General features: G+C 38.9%; 1 protein-coding gene and 1 long non-coding RNA gene across 10 annotated transcripts in view; one reads left to right on the top strand and one right to left on the bottom strand.

Annotated features, from left to right (window-relative positions):
* Positions 1 to 255: 255 nt before the first annotated feature.
* The window catches only part of ZNF385B (zinc finger protein 385B), a 263,645-nt gene continuing 243,519 nt past the window's right edge, over positions 256 to 20,381 (top strand). For 2 of the 9 annotated variants that reach the window (XM_070731860.1, XM_070731857.1), the window contains exons 1-3: positions 474 to 535; positions 1,376 to 1,533; positions 6,477 to 6,536. The gene's annotated coding sequence lies outside the window, so the exon portion shown is untranslated. Of the gene's footprint in view, positions 536 to 859; positions 943 to 1,375; positions 1,534 to 6,476; positions 6,537 to 11,666; positions 11,729 to 20,381 lie in introns of those variants that run through there. The other 7 variants (XM_070731856.1, XM_070731859.1, XM_070731861.1 and 4 more) reach the window with 7 other exon arrangements.
* The window catches only part of LOC139156354 (uncharacterized), a 53,711-nt gene continuing 43,755 nt past the window's right edge, over positions 10,426 to 20,381 (bottom strand). The window contains exon 2 of the long non-coding RNA XR_011557304.1: positions 10,426 to 10,644. This is a non-coding gene — a long non-coding RNA (uncharacterized lncRNA). The remainder of the gene's footprint in view (positions 10,645 to 20,381) is intronic.

The raw sequence follows: 20,381 nt of genomic DNA, 5'->3' as shown, positions 1-20,381 counted from the left end.
GTGTTTCTAGAGAAGAATGTTACATCTATGTTTATTCCTTGGTTGTGAGCCGCCCAGAGTCCCTTGGGCGGCATACAAACTCGAATAAATAAAATAAAAAAATAAACAAAATATGGAGACTCCTTTCGTGCAAGAGTCTGAAGCGCGCCAAAAAGAAACGGCCAAGCGGCCGCCCTCGCGGGCGCGCTTCACCTGGCTACCTTAAAAAGGTCGTTTAGGGCCACGCCGGGCGCATGCGCGCGGCGGCTATGTCTCCGGCCGAGCCGCTCTGGTCCGCCAGGGTTGTCTGCCGCCGCTCGGCCGGCTATTCGGAAGAGGCATCCGCGCGCTCCGCCGCCACCTGACAGAAGCAGCAGCAGCAGCAGCAGCAGCAGCAGCAGCAGCAGCAGCAGCTTGACCGAAAGAGGGAGGGCTGGGGGAGAAAAGCGCGCGCTCAGCCGAACGCACGGCCGCCCATGGAAGAAGGTGCTCCCCCGCCTTCCTCCCTCCGGTGCACTTCCTTCCAAAGCCGCCCGCCTGCCGCGTCTCGGCCGAGGTAAGAAGCTTCGGGTGGGATGGTTCGCTCGCCGGGTTCGGGACCGGGTGTCAAAGCGGAAACCCCTTTGGACGCGGCGAGGATGGTTTTAAAACAACAAGAAAAGTCTCTCGGCTCGGCCGCGAAGTTTGAGCGGTCCTGGAGTCGCTCAATGGGCGGGCGAGAGTGGGGTGGGTACCGCTTGCCCTGTGGCATTAAAAAAAAGGGGGGGAGGGAGGGAGGTTTAATAAATTAAACATATATTTATATGTTTAATATGTTGGAATGGGACCCCTTATGCTGGTGGGGTCCCGCGGGCAAGCGCCCATCGGGCCCGTGCGTTAAGGCAGCCCGCGGACGGAGCGAGCGTTTGAGCCTTCGAAGAAGCCCGGGCAGCAGCGTCTCCGAAGCGGCAGCAACAGCAGCAGGTTTGCCGAAGCGGCGAGAGCTTTTCCAATCCAGGCTGCTGACCGCGCGTTTGGGTGGCGTTGTTTTGGGCATCTCGGAGGAGGCAGCAGCAGGTTTACTGAAGAGGGACATCTTTGGTTGGAAACAAACTACTGTACTGTGTTTAGTTTTGTTTTGTTTTTGTCTATCTGTGTGTGGGTGTGTGTATGCATTATCTGCTACTTGCACATTGTGTACAGCCAACAACACATTAGATGTCAAGGTCCTCTTCGAACACGATGGAGAAACATCATGTATGTATATATGTATGTATGTATGAATGAATGTATGTGTAAGCCACTTCCCTTCATTGCTTATAGTCTCACATGTTTGAGCCAGGGCTTGCCAATTGGGTGAAATGGAGTGCGGGTTCTCTGCGTGCGGGCACAACAATTTCCATCCTCTTCCCCTCAGGATCTCCTTCGGTTCAGTGTCGCTGTTGCAGACAGATGTGAGGTTGTGGAAGAGCCGTTTTCTCAGGTTTTCTAAGTAGGTCAAGATTTTAGGAGAGCTGCAGAAAACTATCTGTGCCTTTGAAAAGTCCGCGGGCAACAAATGACTTGTCTTCCTCGGTGAGTTAAAACAGCGATCCATTCACCAGGGCTTGAGCTTTGAGAACTACCATATATTAGCCTAGGTTGGCTCCCCTCACCGATAATCTGCTCCTTGTCATAGTGCCAGAATACTGCCCTTATTTGCAGAAAACAGGGCATGGGTTGCTGGCTTCCTTCCCTCTTCTTTCCCTTTCCCTTCCCTGATAACAATTGTCACCCATCAGTGAGAAAGTACCACCAGTCACTTTCCTTCATCTGAGGTGGAACTGGAGTGCATGTGGATTTTAACAGATGGCTAGACTGCTTTATTTCTTTACTTTTCATTTATCCAATTTCCATAGCACCCATCACACTTGCATGCCTCTTGGTGATTTACAATTTTTTTTAAAAAAAGAAAAAAACACCTGCTTGGTTTATACATTTGTAAGAACTTTGCTCTGGTTTTACCTGACTGCATTCCTCTGGAATAGGGCTATTCTAGAATAACAGTTACAGTACTATTCTGAAACATTGTTCTCTTCCGGAATACTGGTAAATGTTTCTGAAATGAGCCTTGTTACTGACAGGGTTTGTGTTGAATATGGGTATACAGTAACACTATTCTAGAAGAGTACTCAACCCAGGTTCAGAACGAATCCCAAATGACAGCTGACAGACACAGAGATGAGCTGTGAAGCAGCAGATGGAACTTTCACTGCCTCTCTCTTTTGAACCTCACAAAACAGACAACTCACCTCTACCACCTCTGGTCAGTGCCTGTCCAGATCTTTGAGCTGCAGATTATGAGACCTAATAAGTATTAAAAACAGAGCCCAATTTGAAAGGCCTAAATTCTACTACTGCCCAAAGAAATAGGAGAGGAAGGGCACACCAGCCCCAGTGTAAAGTGGCCAGTAGAATTATTTTATCCCATGGGAAACACTTGATTTTCCATATCAATCACATATGCTGCAAAGTTGTTCAGGTTCCCCCATGACAAAACTTTGTGGTTTTTTGCTTACTTAAAAGGGAAAATTCTGTTTAACATAGCTCCTAAGTTGAGCTGTGTATAGCTAAGGATGGCTGTAGTTTTGGTTTAGGATGAGTTGGAAGTGTTGTAATAACTTGAGGTTCTTTCAGAAGAAAGAGGTTGCTGGGGCATATTTATGCCATTGTTACGTGTAGATGGACCCTTAGATTTAAAACTCCTTACTTGGAAAAGTTCTATAGGCTTTTGGTGTTCATGTTGAAAGAGATACAGATTTAATTGTTCTCTTGGCCTTACAAATCACTGTTGCTTTATAAAAAGCTGTGGTACTTCTTGAAAAGGGGAATTTCTTCAGCAACTAGGACTCAGCCTACTTGAAAAAATCATCCTTGATTTGATTACACATTATGAACCCCTACTGCAACAAGGTTATGTAAAAGATTTTGAATTGTTAAGGATTTGAGTTTAAACATTTTTTTTCAAGTTCAGTATGACTCCTAAGCTTGAGCCATTCTCATACTGGGTTGAAAACATCTGTTTCAAATTTAGATAAGAGCAATATCAAGTTTGAACCGGCAAGAACAGTATATTGCAAATGTGAGATATTTTCAATTTGCAGAAATATTCTGTATACTTTTAACGTTCAATCCGTGAGGAACTTTTCTGAAAGATAGTCCAGGTATTTTGATGTTCTAAATGTGTAAGGCACAATAGCAAATAAAAATATGATTATCTGAACTGTGTGCACTATCCAAAATGAGTATGTTAAGGCTAACAGGAAACCAGAGAAATATGAATGTTTTGAAAATATGTTACTTTTAATTAAGAAACATTAAAATGTGAGTTCTTGTTGAGGACTCTTATCCAAATATGTCTATATGAACATGACTGTAAAACTTGTATAAAGAAATGAAACAACAATTAAGTTTTGTAAAATTATTCTGTGATAATGCTTTTAAAAAGTGTCCCAAAATCCACTGATTCATAAATACCTCCAGTGTAAAGCTATTTACCCACTTGGAACTGTTAAGGAAAGCCTGAAGGTAATAGAGTATTTGTAACCTTATTATAAATTGAATAGCGTGAATGTGGGCAGCAGCAAATTTGTTGACAAAAAGTTCAGGATAAATTTAGAAACAATTTCTATTGAAGTATGGTAGTAGCTGATACATGTTTTATTTTGAATTCACTTTGATCTATCTGATTTATAAATAGGTGAAGAAGAGGTGAAATAAACTATCAAGTTAATTTTATGCAGGCATTTTAGATGAGTTTACTGGAATCTGTCTCTGTCTGTCTATCTGCCTGCCTGCCTGCCTGCCTGCCTGCCTGCCTGCCTGCCTGCCTGCCTGCCTGCCTGCCTGCCTGCCTGCCTGCCTGCCTGCCTGCCTGCCTGCCTGCCTGCCTGCCTGCCTGCCTGCCTGCCTGCCTATCTATCTATCTATCTATCTATCTATCTATCTATCTATCTATCTATCTATCTATCTATCTAGGCTTACTAAATATAATGTTAATTTATACATTGTGTATGAGTAAACTAAACATTAACCATAGAATTGCAGAGTCAGTAGTGTTAGAAACAATGTAGAATTCTCAGGTTGAATGTTGCGACATTGAAAGGGAATGCTCTGGATGAGAAGCACAAATCATAGGATAAAAGGTATTACAGCATGCTGTCCCTGGATCCCTGCCTAGAAAACATCTGGCTAGTAAGCAATTATAGCACATGGACTTCCGGACACCACTTTAGTTAATTGCTCAAACAAAACTGTAAATGCTCTTCTTTCTTTTAGGTAATACAATTATTTTAAAGTTACAAATATGTAAGAGATGTTCATTAGCATGTTGGATATTTCCCATTCTTTAGGTAGTATATTTATTCAAATGCTGTATTAATGCTAAGGCCATTGTTATAACTAATCTCATTTCTATTTCAAAGATGTATAATTGATAATAAAAGATATGGGTTTGCAAGAAGACACGGAAAATTTAAATAGCAATGTAATGGAACTATATGTTTAAATGGGGAGAAAGGCTAAATAATTATCTGTGCAATGATGATATCATATATTTCATATAAAGAAGGTCAGTCACTCACAAAAGTTAGTGAGATAGCTTACTAGAATAAAGACTTGAGTAAATTAAGTTGAAAAAGATTCATTTCATTTACAAAATAGAAGTGTCAAATTGACTGCATCTCTTATAATTTTTTAGGTAGATTTGCAAATTAATTATCTTTTTTTAGTAATATTTCATTGAAATAGTCTGGAAAGAAAACCCACCAATTGTTTTAAATGCATTCTAAAAGTATGAGAGAAATGAAAATAATTCTGGAACTGTGATACCTTTCTTTTCTTCTGAGTAAATAACATTGGGCTGATCTTAGCATTCTAATGGGAATATGTTAGAAAACATTTTTTACTGATCCTAGCATTAGCTAATTTCTCCAACATACATTTTAAAGTGGTGCTTATGAAATTGTATGTTCTTAAAAAATGTATGTCATTCAAAACATCTGTTTATTAAAGTAAGGATGGTTTCACTAGTGACAAATACAGTAATGCTGAGTTATAAAAACATGATAGTATATTATTTTGTCTTTAAACTTTAAGTTATCTAAAACAACATTTTTCTAGTTACAGTGGTACCTCGAGATACGAGTTTAATTCGTTCCGGACCTGGGCTCTTAAGTCGAGCAGCTCTTATCTCGAACGACTTTTCCCCATAGGAATTAATGTAAATAATTTTAATTGGTTCCAGCCCTCAAAAAACTCACAAAGTTAGTCTAAATTATGCAGAAAGACATGTTTTTAATGAAGAAATGTACATGTACATATAAATGAATAATGAAGTTTCTTTCACTTAACTTGTAAACTTTCTTAAACTTTTAAATTTACATATGTTCAACTTCTCTGCCACCCAATCCTGTAGGACAGAGGTCCCCAACCCTTTTTGCACCAGGGACCGGCTTTAAGCGATCAAGAGAGGAATGGGTGAATGAATGGACGGAGGGTGGGAAGGAAGGAAGGAAAGAGGGAAGGGACAGGAACAGAGGAAGGAAGCAAGGAAACTTATGAAAGGGGAGAGTAAGAGAGGAATGAGTGAAGGGAGGGAGGGAGGGAAGAAGGTGGCAAGGAGAAAGAAAAGAAGAAATAGAGGAAGGGAAGGTAAAAGAGAGAAAGAAAAAGAGCAAGAAAGAAAGCAAGAAAGAAAGAAAGGGGGAAGGGACAGGAACAGAGGAAGGAAGCAAGGAAACTTATGAAAGGGGAGAGTAAGAGAGGAATGAGTGAAGGGAGGGAGGGAGGGAAGAAGGTGGGAAGGAGAAAGAAAAGAAGAAATAGAGGAAGGGAAGGTAAAAGAGAGAAAGAAAAAGAGCAAGAAAGAAAGCTGCAAGCACCCCCCCGAGCCCCCCAGGCCGGCTGCAACCTTTTAAAACACGCGCGCCGCTTCGCAGCTGTCTCCTGAAGCCGAACGCGGAAGTTAGCGTTTGGCTTCAGGAGACAGCTCCTTGGCGCTTGTATCTCGAATTTGGGCTTGTAAGTAGAACAAAAATATCTCTCCCCTCCCAGCTCTTATCTCGAGTTGCTCTTAAGTAGAGCAGCTCTTATGTCGGGGTTCCACTGTATTTTCTATTTTTAGTTAGAAAAGACAGGAATTTTATGGAGGCTGTGCATAAACATATCTATTAAAGAAAAGGTTTAGAAATAAATGACACAGTGTGATGGTGAACTCATGTTAATTATAATCAACATACTTCATCTTTAGAGAGCAAGATGTAAAAATCAGTCATTTTTTAGAACGCATTCTTTTTTCATTCATTTCTATTTCTGGATTCCAATCAACATTATTATTCACTCTCAAATCACAATGGCACATTTTCCTATTATACCTTCTGCATCACACTCCCAAAGTTGCTCTGTAAGCTCATCCAAATCTTCTGTATACATTTTTGGCACACTTAGAAGGCTTCACAGGAAATTTGTTCTCTCAACAGTTGGCAGATGGACATCCTTGGATTCCAAACATTAAACATGACTTTGCCAGGAATATGAAGGTAATACGTTCAGTAAATTAATGACAAACATTTATAAACTGATTGTTCATGAATTGTCACAGTAATTTCAGATGGCAAAATCAGTAGCATTAAATTAAACCTCGATAGGGAAATAAATTTTGTAGACTGTTTCTCCATATTGAGATAAACCAATTTCAAGAAGTACTTGTCAGTCTTTCTTCCAGTAACAAAGACTTGGAGAAGACTTGTAAACTGTATATATGTTCAGACAATTAAGGACTGATTTTGTTTAGTCTAGTAGTTAAGGTACCAGGCTAGAAACCAGGAGGACCATGAGTTCTAATCCTACCTCTTCCTACCTGGATGGAGGCCAGTCACACTCTCTACCTGCCTCACAGGGTTATTGTGAGACAAATAAGAGGCGGAAGGAATCATTAGATGTGCTAGCCAACTTCAGTTACTTATAAAAATAAATAAATGTGAAATAAAACTTAACATTAACTAAGCAATAGAAAAAATGCATTTATTATAAGATTCAACACTTTTTCCAAATTGTTATATAATTATAAATAAATTCTCTGGTTTTTCAGAGAAGTCCCTCTACTTATCAATCTTAAAATCCTAAAATAATTGTTTCCAAACTTCACATTTTTATTGTTTTCCTATGGGGTTTTGCCTTGTAATTGTAGTCTCTCAAAAGCAATGCATTTGAAAGAACTTCTGCAGCATATACATTAAACTTCTACAGCGTATAACATTACATTTACTTGCTAAAATGTGTTAGAGAAACTAATCTGTTGACATTTGTAGATGCAGTATGTCACAGAAATGACTACCTCCCTTCACATTTTGTAAACATATGTAAATATTAATATGTGACAACACTGATGAAATGACACTTGGCTACAATGTGAAGTAGCCACAGTTTGCATAACAGTGTAAATGTGCTGTCCCTTCAAAATAATGCAACACACAGCCATTAATGTCTAAACTGCTGGCAATAAAAGTGAGAACACCTGTAAGTGATAATGTCTAAATGGGGCCCCAGAAGCCGTTTTTCTTCCTGATATCATGTGACTCATTAGTGTTACAAGGTCTCAAGTGTGAAGGGAGAGCAGGTGTGTTAAATTTGATGTTATCGCTCTCACTCTCTCATACTAGTCACGGGAAGTTCAACATGGCACATTATGGCAATGAACTCTCTGAGGATCTGAAAAAAACAAATTGTGGCTCTCATAAAGATGGCCTAGGCCAGTGATGGCGAACCTATGCCATGGGTGCCACAGGTGGCACGTGGAGCCATATCTGCTGGCATGCAACCCATTGCCGTGGCTCAGCTCCAATGTCCATGTGTGTGCCGGCCAGCTGGTTTTTGGTTCATACAGAGGCTCTGGGAGGGCGTTTTTGGCTTCCAGAGAGCCTCTGGAGGGATGGGGTGTGGCATTTGTGTCCTTCCCTGGCTCCAGGGAAGCCTTTAGAGCCTGGGAAGGGTGAAACATGAGCCTACTGGGCCCACCAGAAGTTGGGAAACAGTAGTTTCCGGCCTCTAGAGGGCCTCCGAGGGGTGGGGGAAGCTGTTTTCACCCTCCCCAGGCATTGAATTATGGGTGTGTGGGATAGCGCAGGCACATGCTCTTTTGGCACCCGAGGAAAAAAAGGTTCGCCATCACTGGCCTAGGCTATAAGAAGATTGCTAAGACCCTGAAACTGAACTGCAGCCCGGTGGCCAAGACTATACAGTGGTTTAATAGAACAGATTCTACTCATAACAGGCCTCGACCAAAGAAGTTGAGTTCCCGTGCTCAGTATCATATCCAGAGGTTAGCTTTGGGAAATAGACGTATGAGTGCTGCCAGCATTGCTGCAGAGGTTGAAGGGGTGGGGGTGGAGGTCAGCCTGTTAGTGCTCAGACCATACGCCACACGCTGTATCAAATTGGTCTGCAGGGCTGCCATCCAAGAAGGAAGCCCTTTCTAAAGATGATGCACAAGAAAGCCCACAAATGGATTGCTGCAGGCAAGCAGACTAAGGAAATGGATTTCTGGAACCATGTCCTGTGGTCAGATGAGACCAAGATAAACATATGTGGTTCAGATGGTATCAAGCATGTGTGGTGGCAACCAGGTGAGGAGTACTAAGACAAGTGTATCTTGCTTACAGTCAAGCATGGTGGTGGGAATGTCATGGTCTGGGGCTGCAGAAGTGCTGCTGGACTGGGGAGCTACAGTTCATTGAGAGAACCACGAATGCCAACATGTACTGTGACATACTAAAGCAGAACATTTTTCCTGATATCCTTAAAGCTCACAATCAGTTCTGATACACTTGTCAAACTGTGGTTACTCCCAGGGAGACACATCGTCAACCAAAAATGTCGGCTGGCGGGACCCAGGGGAAGAGCCTTCTCTGTGGTGGCCCCAGCCCTCTGGAATCAACTCCCTCCCCTTCCTTCGTAGACTGGGCCGCAGGGCAGTATTCCAACATGATAACAACCCCAAACACACCTCCAAAATGACCACTACCTTTCTAAAGAAGCTGAGAGTAAAGGTGATGGACTGGCCAAGCATGTCTCCAGACCTAAACGCTATTGAACATCTGTGGGGCATCCTGAAATAGAAGGTGGAGGTGCACAAAGTTTCTTAACATTCACTAGTTTCATGACATTGTCATGGAGGAGTGGAGAGGACTCCAGTGGCAGCCTGTGAAGCTCTGGTGAACTCTATACCCAAGAGGGTTAAGGCAGTACTGGAAAATAATGGTGGCCATACAAAGTATTGACACTTTGGACCCCATTTGGACATTATCACTTGTGGGTGTATTTTTGTTGCTAACAGTTTAGACATTAATGATTGTGTGTTGCATTATTTTGAGGGGACAACTTATTTACACTGTTATACAAGCTATATATTCACTACTTTACATTATAGCCAGGTGTCTTTTCTTCAGTGTTGTCACATGAAAAGATAAATATAAATATTTACAAAATGTGAGGGGGTGTCTTCACTTCTGTGACATGCTGTACATCATCTTTGCAAACCAATCTAAGAATGGCAATTCTAGCAATTACAATTGTTGTTCTATTTATAGTAGTATTGCTGTACTGTCAGAATAACTTCTCATTTCAAGTATTTTGTTAATGCTTCAGGCACTTTAGATTACTGCTCATCAAAGGTATTTAATTTGTTTTGTTGACACAGCCAGACTGTAGTAGTTTCTGAAAAATATCACAGCCAGTTGAGCATTCAGTTTGCTATTCCTAATCTCTACTGCTGCATTGCACTTCTGTTGTTCAGTGTTTCAGAATATTTCAGGGCAGGATATCATAGAGTCATATGTAGGATAAAGTTTGCAGATATAATGAGATTTTTATTTGTGCTTAGGATCTCCCATATTTTCCTGTTCCCCCAGTGTAGAAATTAAGTCAATTCTGTGGAGTGGATTTTGAGGGCATATAGAAGAAAGAATTTTGACCTCATCACTTAGCTCATGGAAGCAGTTCCAACAGCTAAGATTTAATTGGATTCCATTTAACATTTGTTAAATATCCACACAGAGCAAGATGGGCAAGTTTCCTTTAATTGGAGCCCATACTATAATTTTTAGAATATGCAACTCTATTCCTGAGAAATGCTGAGATCTTAGAATAATGCAGTGATGTCAGCAGACTGAATGGAATTAAAATTTCCAGGTCACTGTTAATTTCAAAAGGATATTTACAATAAAGGACATTATGCCTATCAGATACTTAACATACTTAACATCAGATACTTCTGAGGTGGTTAAATGAGGACCCGGATTGTGGGGGCAATGTGCTGGATCTGTTAAAAAGTGCTATTGCTAATATGTTGTAAGCTGCCCTGAGTCTAAGGAGAAGGGCGGCATGAAAATTGAATGAATAAATGAATGAATGAATAAATGAATAAATAAATAAATAAAATGTCTAATTTATTTTGAATCATCACCGTTTTGTTGTTGAATTTTGGCAGTTTGGCTTTTGGTGTGCTTGTTCCTTGCTATGCTTTTGGTGCCAAGTACAGGTAGTCCTTATTTAACATCCACATGTTCAGCAACCATTCAAAGTTACGATGGTGCGGAATGAAGGGCACTTATAACTTAGGTTACAACCATTGCAGTCTCCTTGTCATACCTAAAACCAAAGATGACACAATGAAATCTGATTAAGTCTAATTCTTTATTTGCTTACATCTAATATACAGAATCTTGACAGATTAAAAGTATAACTTTTTAATAGAATAGAATAGAATAGAATTTTTATTGGCCAAGTGTGATTGGACACACAAGGAATTTGTCTTGGTGCATATGCTCTCAGCGTACATAAAATAAAATATACATTTGTCAAGAATCATGTGGTACAACACTTAATGATTGTCATAGGGGTCAAATAAGCAATGAGGAAGCAATATTAATAATAATCTTAGGATACAAGCAACAAGTTACAGTCATACAGTCAACATGGGAGGAAATGGGTGAAAGGAATGATGAGAAAAACTAGTAGAATAGAAGTGCAGATTTAGTAGAAAGTCTGACAGTGTTGAGGGAATTATTAATTATTAATTATTAATCTAATATATTTTAAGAGCTTCTAGAGTATGACTACCATGAACCTTTTCCTCCCTCCTGCAATGAGTTCAGGACTGTGTAATTTCTTATTTTGCTCTGAAATGTTTTGCCTCTCTGGAAAGCTGTGGCGTAATTATCAAGATTCCTTCCCTCCATTCATTCTCCAGCTGTTCGTTCCATCACACTCCCCATGGTCACCCGATTGTGATTCAGGTGCTTGGGAATTGGCTAAGGATTACAACATCGCCGTGTGCCACAGTCACAGGGTCACCATTTGTAACCTTCACTTCCAAATTCTGACAAGCGAAGTCTTTTTTAAAATTATTTTTATTGCTGTTTAATTAATAACAAGAAAGTAAAGGAAATATGATGAAGGAAAAATAATATGGTAAATAATTTTAACAATAAACAGTTACCGTACAATTTTATATATGCTTATCTAATGCAAATATTATTCAAGTACATATATATTTTAATACATTTATTTAACTATCATATAATAATTATCATTGTTTAAATCTACATTATGTATGGGTAACATTTCCTTATATTTATCTATTTAATGTGTAATTTTTATTTTTATTACAGATGTACGTGTCTGTATGGTTTTATTGCTTCTAATATTGTAAGCTGCTCAAAGCTGCCTCATGGTAAGATGGGTGGCAAATGAATTTAACAAACAAACAAACAAACAAACAAACAAACAAATACAAGATCTATGTTTAGAGCAGTGATGGTGAACCTATGGCAGGGGTGCCACAGGTGGCCTGCGGAGGCATATCTGCTGGCACGTGAGCCATTGTCCTAGCTCAGCTCCAATATGCATGTTTGTGCTGGGCAGCTGATTTTTGGTTTGCACAGAGGCTCTTGGGAGGGCATCTTCTGCTTCTAGGGAGCCTCCGGGGATGGGGGAAGGCATTTTTACACCCCTGAGAAGCCTTTGTAGCCTGGAGGGGGTGAAACACGAGTCTACTGGGCCCACAAGAAGTTAAGAAACTGGCTGATTCCAGCCTTCCAGCCGTGGGGAAGCTGTTTTCGCCCTCCCCAGGCATTGAATTATGAGTGTGGGCACTTGTGCATGTGTGACAGCATGCACCCATACTCTTTCGGCAACTCCATTAAAGACCTTGGAATACTCATATCAAATGACCTAAGTGCCAAAGCCCACTGAAACAACATTGCCAAAAAGGTTTCAAGAGTTGTTAACTTAATTCTACGTAGCTTCTGCTCCGTTAATCTCACACTACTAACCAGAGCATACAAAACTTTCACCAGACCAATGTCAGGATTTAGCATGTCTCAATGCAGAAGGAAGGCCTACGTAGAGAATCAGAGTCATTTTGAGGCAATTAAGCATGCAGCAACGTTATCAGGTGCAAAGTATTTAAATATGCAAGAGCTCCCTACTTGCTCTCTCTCTTTCTGATCCTGCTCAGTTTGAAGTGTGCAGTGAAGTTGCTGTGTTGATCTGTTGGTACCTGTGAGTTATTGTAACTGATATAGTTGTAGTGAGATACTAGTGAGATACTAGTGTGATATATGTATAGTAAAGTAGAATACAGTTAGTAGTGTAAATAAGAAGTAAATATATTTTTCCAAGACTTCCTACTGTTGCTGTATTTCATTGAACACTTCAACCAAACTCCATATCTATTGGTCTGTGGCTGGCTGGTTGGTTTGGTTAGCTGCTTGGGCTGGTTTGCTGCTTGGGTTGGCTAGCTTCTGCAAATGCAGCTCTGATAACCAATCCTTGAATACAGCTCATCTGTCTGGAACCCACACCTCATTTCGGACATAAACACTGTAGAAAATGTCCAGAGATACTTTACTAGAAGAACCCTCCACTCCTCCACTCATAACAGAATACCTTACACAACTAGACTTACAATCCTAGATTTTGAAAGCTTAGAACTATGTTGTCTTAAACATGACCTAAGCATAGCCCATAAAACCATCTGCTACATCGCCCTTCCTATCAACGACTACTTCAGCTTTTACCACAACACACAACAAGTACAAACTTAAAGACAACCGCTCTAATCTCGACTGCAGGAAATACGACTTTAGTAACCAGGTAGATGCATGGAATTCACTACCAGACTTTATAGTATCATCACCTAACCCCCCAAAACTTTACCCTTAGATTATCCACTGTTGACCTCTCCCGATTCCTAAGAGGTCAGTAGGGGGCATGCATAAGTGCACCAGAGTGCCTCCCGTCCCCTGTCCTAATTCTTTCTCTTTGTATACCACCAATATGTACGTGACAAAACAAAAAAATAAAATAAATAAAATGTATTTTGTCGAAGGCTTTTTTGGCCTCTAATGACAAGATTAGAAATTGATCTTTATTTTTATGCAAATCTATTCCATCTACAACTACCTTAATGTTATCTGCTTCTTCCCTAGTTTTTATAAACTGTGCTTGATCGTTCTTAATTAAAAAAACCCACATCACTTGCTTTTATCTGTTTGCCAATATTGGTGTTAAAATCTTTGTACCATCCTTAAATCAATGAGGTTGGATGATTAGCACACTGAATGTGATCTTTACCAGCTTTTGATATAATTGTAATTGTTATTGTGTGTTGGATTGTTGATAATAACATTCCATCACCAATTTCATGTGCTTAACAAAGTTTTGCCACTAAACGTTCTATAAATGTTTGATACCACTCAAGAGAAATCCATCTAATACTGACATTTTACCATTTGCCATTTTTAAAATTATTTCTCTACCTCAGATAATGGAGTCAATAAAAGTTATTTTTGTATTTTATCTAAATGCATAGATTAATCTTATTTTAAAATGCTTTTATATTTTTATTCAATATTTTCTCTGGGTTATATAATCTGACTAAAATGTAAAGTACTAAATTATGTTGCTATGATATACAGTAGTAGTTAGTTCACATTTCTTTTTCTGTATTTTTAATGTACAAAACTGTAGATAGGCATCTAGTCATCTGTACCCATAAATGTTTCAATTAATCTTCCAAATTATTTTTCCCTTTTATTTTTAATCTCATTTTGAATGATGTATAAATGACAATTCTACTCAACTATGTACTTTATATGCTTCCCATTCAAAAATTCCCTAGTTAAAGAAACAATTAACATTTATAGGAACTGAACTTTATTGATCCCTGATGTCTGATATATCCCAACTAAAAGCAATGTATATTTTATTCAAAACTACTACAATTATTTGATTTTTTAAAATCTCATCAACCTTATATCACCAATTAAAAGTGCAGTATCAATGTTTGTTGTGTATCTGATTATAGCACATTTACTTTTAAATATATGTTTCAAAAACAAGCTAACGTATTGAGAAACACAGATGGGTGATGGGAACGATGAGAAGATTAATTGTAGTGAAGATTTAGTAAATAGTTTGACAGTGTTGAGGGAATTGTTTGTTTAGCGGTGTGATAGCGTTTGGGAAAAATTGTTCTTGTGTCTTGTTGTTCTGGTGTGCAGGGCTCTATAGTGTTTTTTTTTTTAGGGTAAGAGTTGAAACGGTTTGTGTCCAGGATATGAGGTATCTGTAAATATTTTCACAGCCCTCTTTTCGACTTGTGCAGTATATAGGTTCTCAATGGAAGGCAAATTGGTAGCAGTTGTTTTTTCTGTAGTTTTAATTATCCTTTGAAGTCTGTGTCTGTCTTATTGGGTCCCAGAATCAAATCAGACAGTTACAGAGGTGCAGATGACAGACTCAATAATTCCTCTGTAGAACTGTATCATCAAGTCCTTTGGCAGTTTGAGCTTTCTGAGTTGGCATAGAAAGAACATTCTTTGCTGTGCCTTTTTGATGTCTTTTTGATGTTAGGTGTCTATTAGATCTTGCAATATGGTCGAACCTAGAAATTTAAAGGTCTCTACTGTTGATACTGTGTTGTCTAGTATTGTAAGAGGTGGAGGTATGGGCAGCTTTCTCCTAAAGTCTACCACCATTTCTATGGTTTTGAGTGTATTCAATTCTAGATTGTTCCGGTTGCACCACAAAGTAGTTGTTCAAACCCCCATCTGTATGTACAGATACATTTTATTTATTTATTTGTTTGTTTGTTTGTTTGTTTGTTTATTATTTATGTATGTATGTATGTATGTATGTATGTATGTATGTATTTATTTATTTATTTATTTATTTGTTTGTTTGTTTGTTTGTTTGTTTGTTTGTTTGTTTGTTTGTTTGTTTATTTATTTATTTATTTATTTATTTATTTATTTATTTATTTATTTATTTATTTATTTATTTATTTATTTATTTATTTATTTATTTATTTATTTATTTATTTATTTATTTATTTATTTATTTATTTATTTATTTATTTATTTATTTATTTATTTATTTATTTATTTATTTATTTATTTATTTATTTATTTATTTATTTATTTATTTATTTATTTATTTATTTATTTATTGGATTTGTATGCCGCCCCTCTCCGTAGATTTGGTAGACATACAGATTGATTATACACGTATGTACATATTAGCCAAGTACATGCACACTATTTAAAGTTAAATTTACATATACAAAATAAAAATGGACCTATATTAAGGCACAGCAATTAGCTTTAAAATAAACATTCTTTTTTTGCCAGGTGTTTTGAACTCCAGTAACATCAATACCATCCCTTTACCATCAGCTCTAAAATAACACAGTGCCTAAGAGTTGTACCTAGTATACAAAAGGTTAGAAATTGAATTATTCTGCTAGGTATTTTATTATTACTTATTCTTTCCTTAGCAAAACATATAGTTTTAAGTGCACAGCTGCACTGTTTCATTGTTGTTCCAATTGGTGTGGTGCAAAGGTTTTACACAGAGAAACCATAAGCAAATAGAGAACCAGCAACTTTTTCAAAACTTAGCCACTGTGCTATTTTAGGACTGAGAATGAAATGAAAAGCTTAGAAGCTTGAAGAGCGAAGTACAAGTAGGTGCTTCAATTGAGGAGTATATTTTCTTTTGTGAACCAATGGAGTCAAAGACAATTCGCCACAGCGAACTCGTTGAGGCCAACTTGTCATGGCCAACTTGCCATGGGACATTTTGCAACAGCCAACTTGTTGCGGGACAAAAGTTACATAATATCAAAGAAATGGTGGAATAGAATTTTTGAATTGTCCCTCAGCAAGTTTGCACATGTTGTTTGTGGCAAATTGGCTGTGTAGAGCTAGCCACAGTGAGTTGACCATGGCAAGTTGGCAGCAGTGAGTGCGCTGCAGTAAGTTGGTCATTGTACGTTGTCCAATTCTGAATGAACTGCTGGTTGTAGCTTGTAAGGAAGTAAAGTGTTCCAGCTGAAGTATATAAGATTGCAACATAAGACAAAGCTTTTGCATTCAAACCGTAGCATGAAAAGATACTTGGAAATTAAATTTGCAATGGGAGGAAAGTGAATAAGGGCTGACAAAGTCTATTTCTGCTATCTGAAAATGGCTGCTATCTCATACTGGCAACATAGCAATACAGGTAGTCCTGTATTGCTATGTTTAGTCACCATTCAGAATTACAACAGCACTGAAAAAAGTGACTTACAACCGTTTTTCACAGTTACAACCTTTGTAATAATAATTGTGATCAAAATTCAGATTCTTGGCAACAGGTTCATACCAATGTTTATGACCATTGCTGTGTCTCAAAGTCATGTGTTCACCTTTTGCAATATTTTAACAAATAAAATTAGTGTGGAAGCCAAATTGTGACTAATTTATCATCTGCAGTGATTCACTTAACTGTGGTAAGAAAAGTTGTAAAATGAGGCAAAACTCACTTAACAAATGTCTCAACAACAGAAATGTTGGGCTCAATTGTGGTTGTAAATTGAGAACTTACCAAATGTTGATTGCAAATAAATCTTGACATTGAAATATTTATTTTTATTTATTATCATTTGTTTTAGTCAAAACATTTTATTATAAGTTAAATTATTATTGGAATATTTTTCTGTGTAATAAGGAACTGGCTCTATATTCTGATTTGTTGTAAGGAAAACTGAAGTTTTTATTTGTGCTCCTTGCTTATTAACTTACTTTGCACTAAAAATAGCCCTTTTGAACATTCTTCTTACAATATAGATTTAAAAAAAAAAAACACCCTCTTTTTGGTTATTGTTTTGAAGTAATGAAAAACAAAATTATATGCTTAGCTGCTCCTTTAATTAGTCCTCATTCTGTCTTCCATGATTTATAGCTTTACAGTTCCCAGAAAAATGATATATGACTTAATGAATGGTAAACCCAGAATGAATTCTCAACTCCAATTAATGATGCTGTACGAAAACGCAGTAGAACGAAGCATCTCCTATGGAGAGGTTCAGCCTCTAGTGTTTTCTAGCTTGGGATTTTTGAGTTTTCTAAGCTCTAACATTCTGATTGTTTTTCCATTTTTAGCTTATATAAATGAAAAAGTCCACAAATTTTAAAAGGATAAAAATATCCCTAGTGATGGTGAACCTTTTTTCCCTCAGGTGCTGAAAGAGCATGGGCACACGCTATTGTGCATGCGCGAGTGCCCATACCCATAATTCAATGCCTGGGGACTGCTAAAACAGCTTACCACCACCACTGGAGGCCGGAAACAGTCTGTCTCCCACCTTCTGGTGGACCCAGTAGGCTTGTATTACGCCGTCCCCGGGCTCCAAAGGCTTTCCGGATTTGGGGGAAGGTAAAAATGCCTTCCCCCATCCCCCTGGAGGCTCTCTGGAAGCCAAAAAGCCCCAGAGCCTCTGTGCGAGCCAAAAATCAGTTGGCCGGCACACACATGCATGTTGGAGCTGACCTAGCTGACAGTTCACGTGACAACATATATGGCTCCCTGTGCCACAGGTTTGGCATCACTGTTGTATAGGAATTCACTTACTATCCAGAACATCATAATGATCATACTGGAATCTAGAATTAGGTCTGGTTGTGGCTGGCCACCAGGGGGAATAGGGTGTCATGTTTCTTAAGGCTTCTCGATTTGTCTGTCCATGGCTTGTGGGCTCTACAGGGAGCTTGTGCCATTCGCTTCAGACTTCTTGTCGATTGAGGATGATCTCATCAGGGAGGTGGATCCTCAGAACATTCCACCCAGTCCGTAGAGCTATGGGGCTAGAGTAACCCATCTTGGACTCTACTTTCAGTCCTCGAAAAAAGGGCGTACTAGGTAAGATCCAACGGCCCTTTACTGCAATTGGTCCTGACAACTGGCTTGTTAAACAAAATTGTTGCTAAGTGAACACATATCTAACAAAATGAGAGAGAGAGTTGTTGCAAAAATCACCAGATAAAATTCTCTTGTCTATGCTAACCTGTTTCCCTCCTTTTGCCCCTGGCAGGTTAGAGAGATTCTTTAAACAAGCTCTCTCTTCCTGAGCTGCTTTTCTCTGCTGTACAGAACATCCCTAAAAAGTGTTAACAAGCTCAGCTCTGTGACTTTAATTAGTCCATTAGAACTCTCCCATGATTGACAGATGCTACTTGAAACTGACCAGACCTTATTCAATTTCCCATTGAAGGCTTTTGTTGTTGTAAATTCATGCATTGGTTGAAAAATGATTAAAAAAATAATAATAATGTTGAATTTGGGAATGGTTGCTCTCCAAGGCAGTTGCTAAATAAGCACTACCGGCATACAATTCCTTAGCTTTTCACTTACAGAATAGACCTGTGGTTCCCAACTTTTTTTGGCCATGCCCCACCCAAGTATGTCTAAATCCCAATGCTCCCCCATGACTTATAATTCTTACTATTCAAAAAGTGAACTCTACATATGCAGAGGAAGCCTAAAAGGCCATTAACTTGGTTTAAACAAGACTCCAATTGCCCCCATTAAAAATCAAATTGCCCCCCTCTGGGGCGTGGGCCCCACTTTGGGAACCAGGGGAATAGACCCAAATGAGCACGTAGGTTTCCAAGGGACCTAGTGAAATCATTACTAGGTTGACAGGGCAAAATCATTAGAAAAGTTAGAAATAATTCTTGTCTATTTTATGGTAATGATATAAAGAAATTACTCTTCTTTACAGTTTTGTCCTTGTACAATTGTCCATTTGAGGTTTTTTCAAGTGGTCAGAGACAATTATGCCATGAGGAAAGAAAATATAAGCTGTCAGAGTACATTGCAGTTAGTTAGACCAATAGGTTAATGTTAACCTCTGGGCAGTTATAATTTTTGGTTAATAATGTGAATAGACTGATGCAAAAGGCTATTTTTCCAGAGCTTGGCACTGCTTAAATAAATCCTCTAATCCTCAACTTGATCTTAAAACCCTAAGGCTCAATTTGAATTATGTGAAAGAAGAACATGAGCGTTATTATAAGAAACACTTGTATTCTAATGACACCCTGAGCAATATACTGGCTTTGAGTTGGTCCTGTCCAGACGCTTATTAATGAAGCAAAGAACAATTCCCAGGATTTCTAGGTAATACAGATTATATATGTTTATCTCAGAATGGTTTCAACCAAACCTGCCTGTGGGACTTGGTTCTGGCAACCAACAGAGATTGGATTGGATATTGGATGGCCAATAGTGGCATGGTCTTTGTTAATTCTGCTGGATATCCTATAGTTTTAGTACAATGAAACATGGTGGTTTTTTTTAAATAATTATCTTAGAATGGTACCTGTTGTATTTTCCATAATGGGTGGAGCTGACCTTCAAGAAGGGGATGACACTGTCCCTCCAGCCAATGAGGACTGAATCTGACAAATTGATATCTTCGTCTTCCTGCCTCTGTTACCCCTCTTTGACTTAGTCCTCAGGCAAGAAAGGATGCGTGTATTCAGCTGCCATTCTTGTGATTAATTCCACACATTCATTGAGAACAGCAAAACTGTCAATCGAAAATCGCAAACTGTGAATTTCTCCTCATCTGATTGCCAGTCCAGTCTGTGATAGCTGGATCAAGTGTGGTCACGGGCTTCATCTCTAGCCATTTACTGAGTGTCCAGCCGAGGGCCATCACCTGCTAATCTTGATTGGCCTTTAGAGCAGCCTGGCCATGGAGCTTCATTCGACTCAGCTCCTCCAACAATCATATTTGACAGCTTGTCACATGAGCCTTGCACTCAGGTGACCGACGGCCAGGGTAGTTGGGTGCTGTGTTCCACTTGCATAGGGCAAGATCCCTTGGACTTTGCTGGCAGCTGCAGAAATCTTGCGCTTGAGCGGCTAGCAGTCTCCTCCCTCCAGCAGATGTGTATTCCTTCCCCCGTTAGCTGGCTTAGCCCTGATCTCCCATGCGGGGTCCGTTTGTTGCCAAGTTAACAGTCTTGATCTCCTGGTACTTAATTTCTTGCCTA

The sequence above is a fragment of the Erythrolamprus reginae genome, chromosome 1, assembly GCF_031021105.1.
Source record: "Erythrolamprus reginae isolate rEryReg1 chromosome 1, rEryReg1.hap1, whole genome shotgun sequence".
Taxonomy (NCBI): domain Eukaryota; kingdom Metazoa; phylum Chordata; class Lepidosauria; order Squamata; family Dipsadidae; genus Erythrolamprus; species Erythrolamprus reginae.
This window is presented reverse-complemented; position numbering and strand designations above follow the sequence as displayed.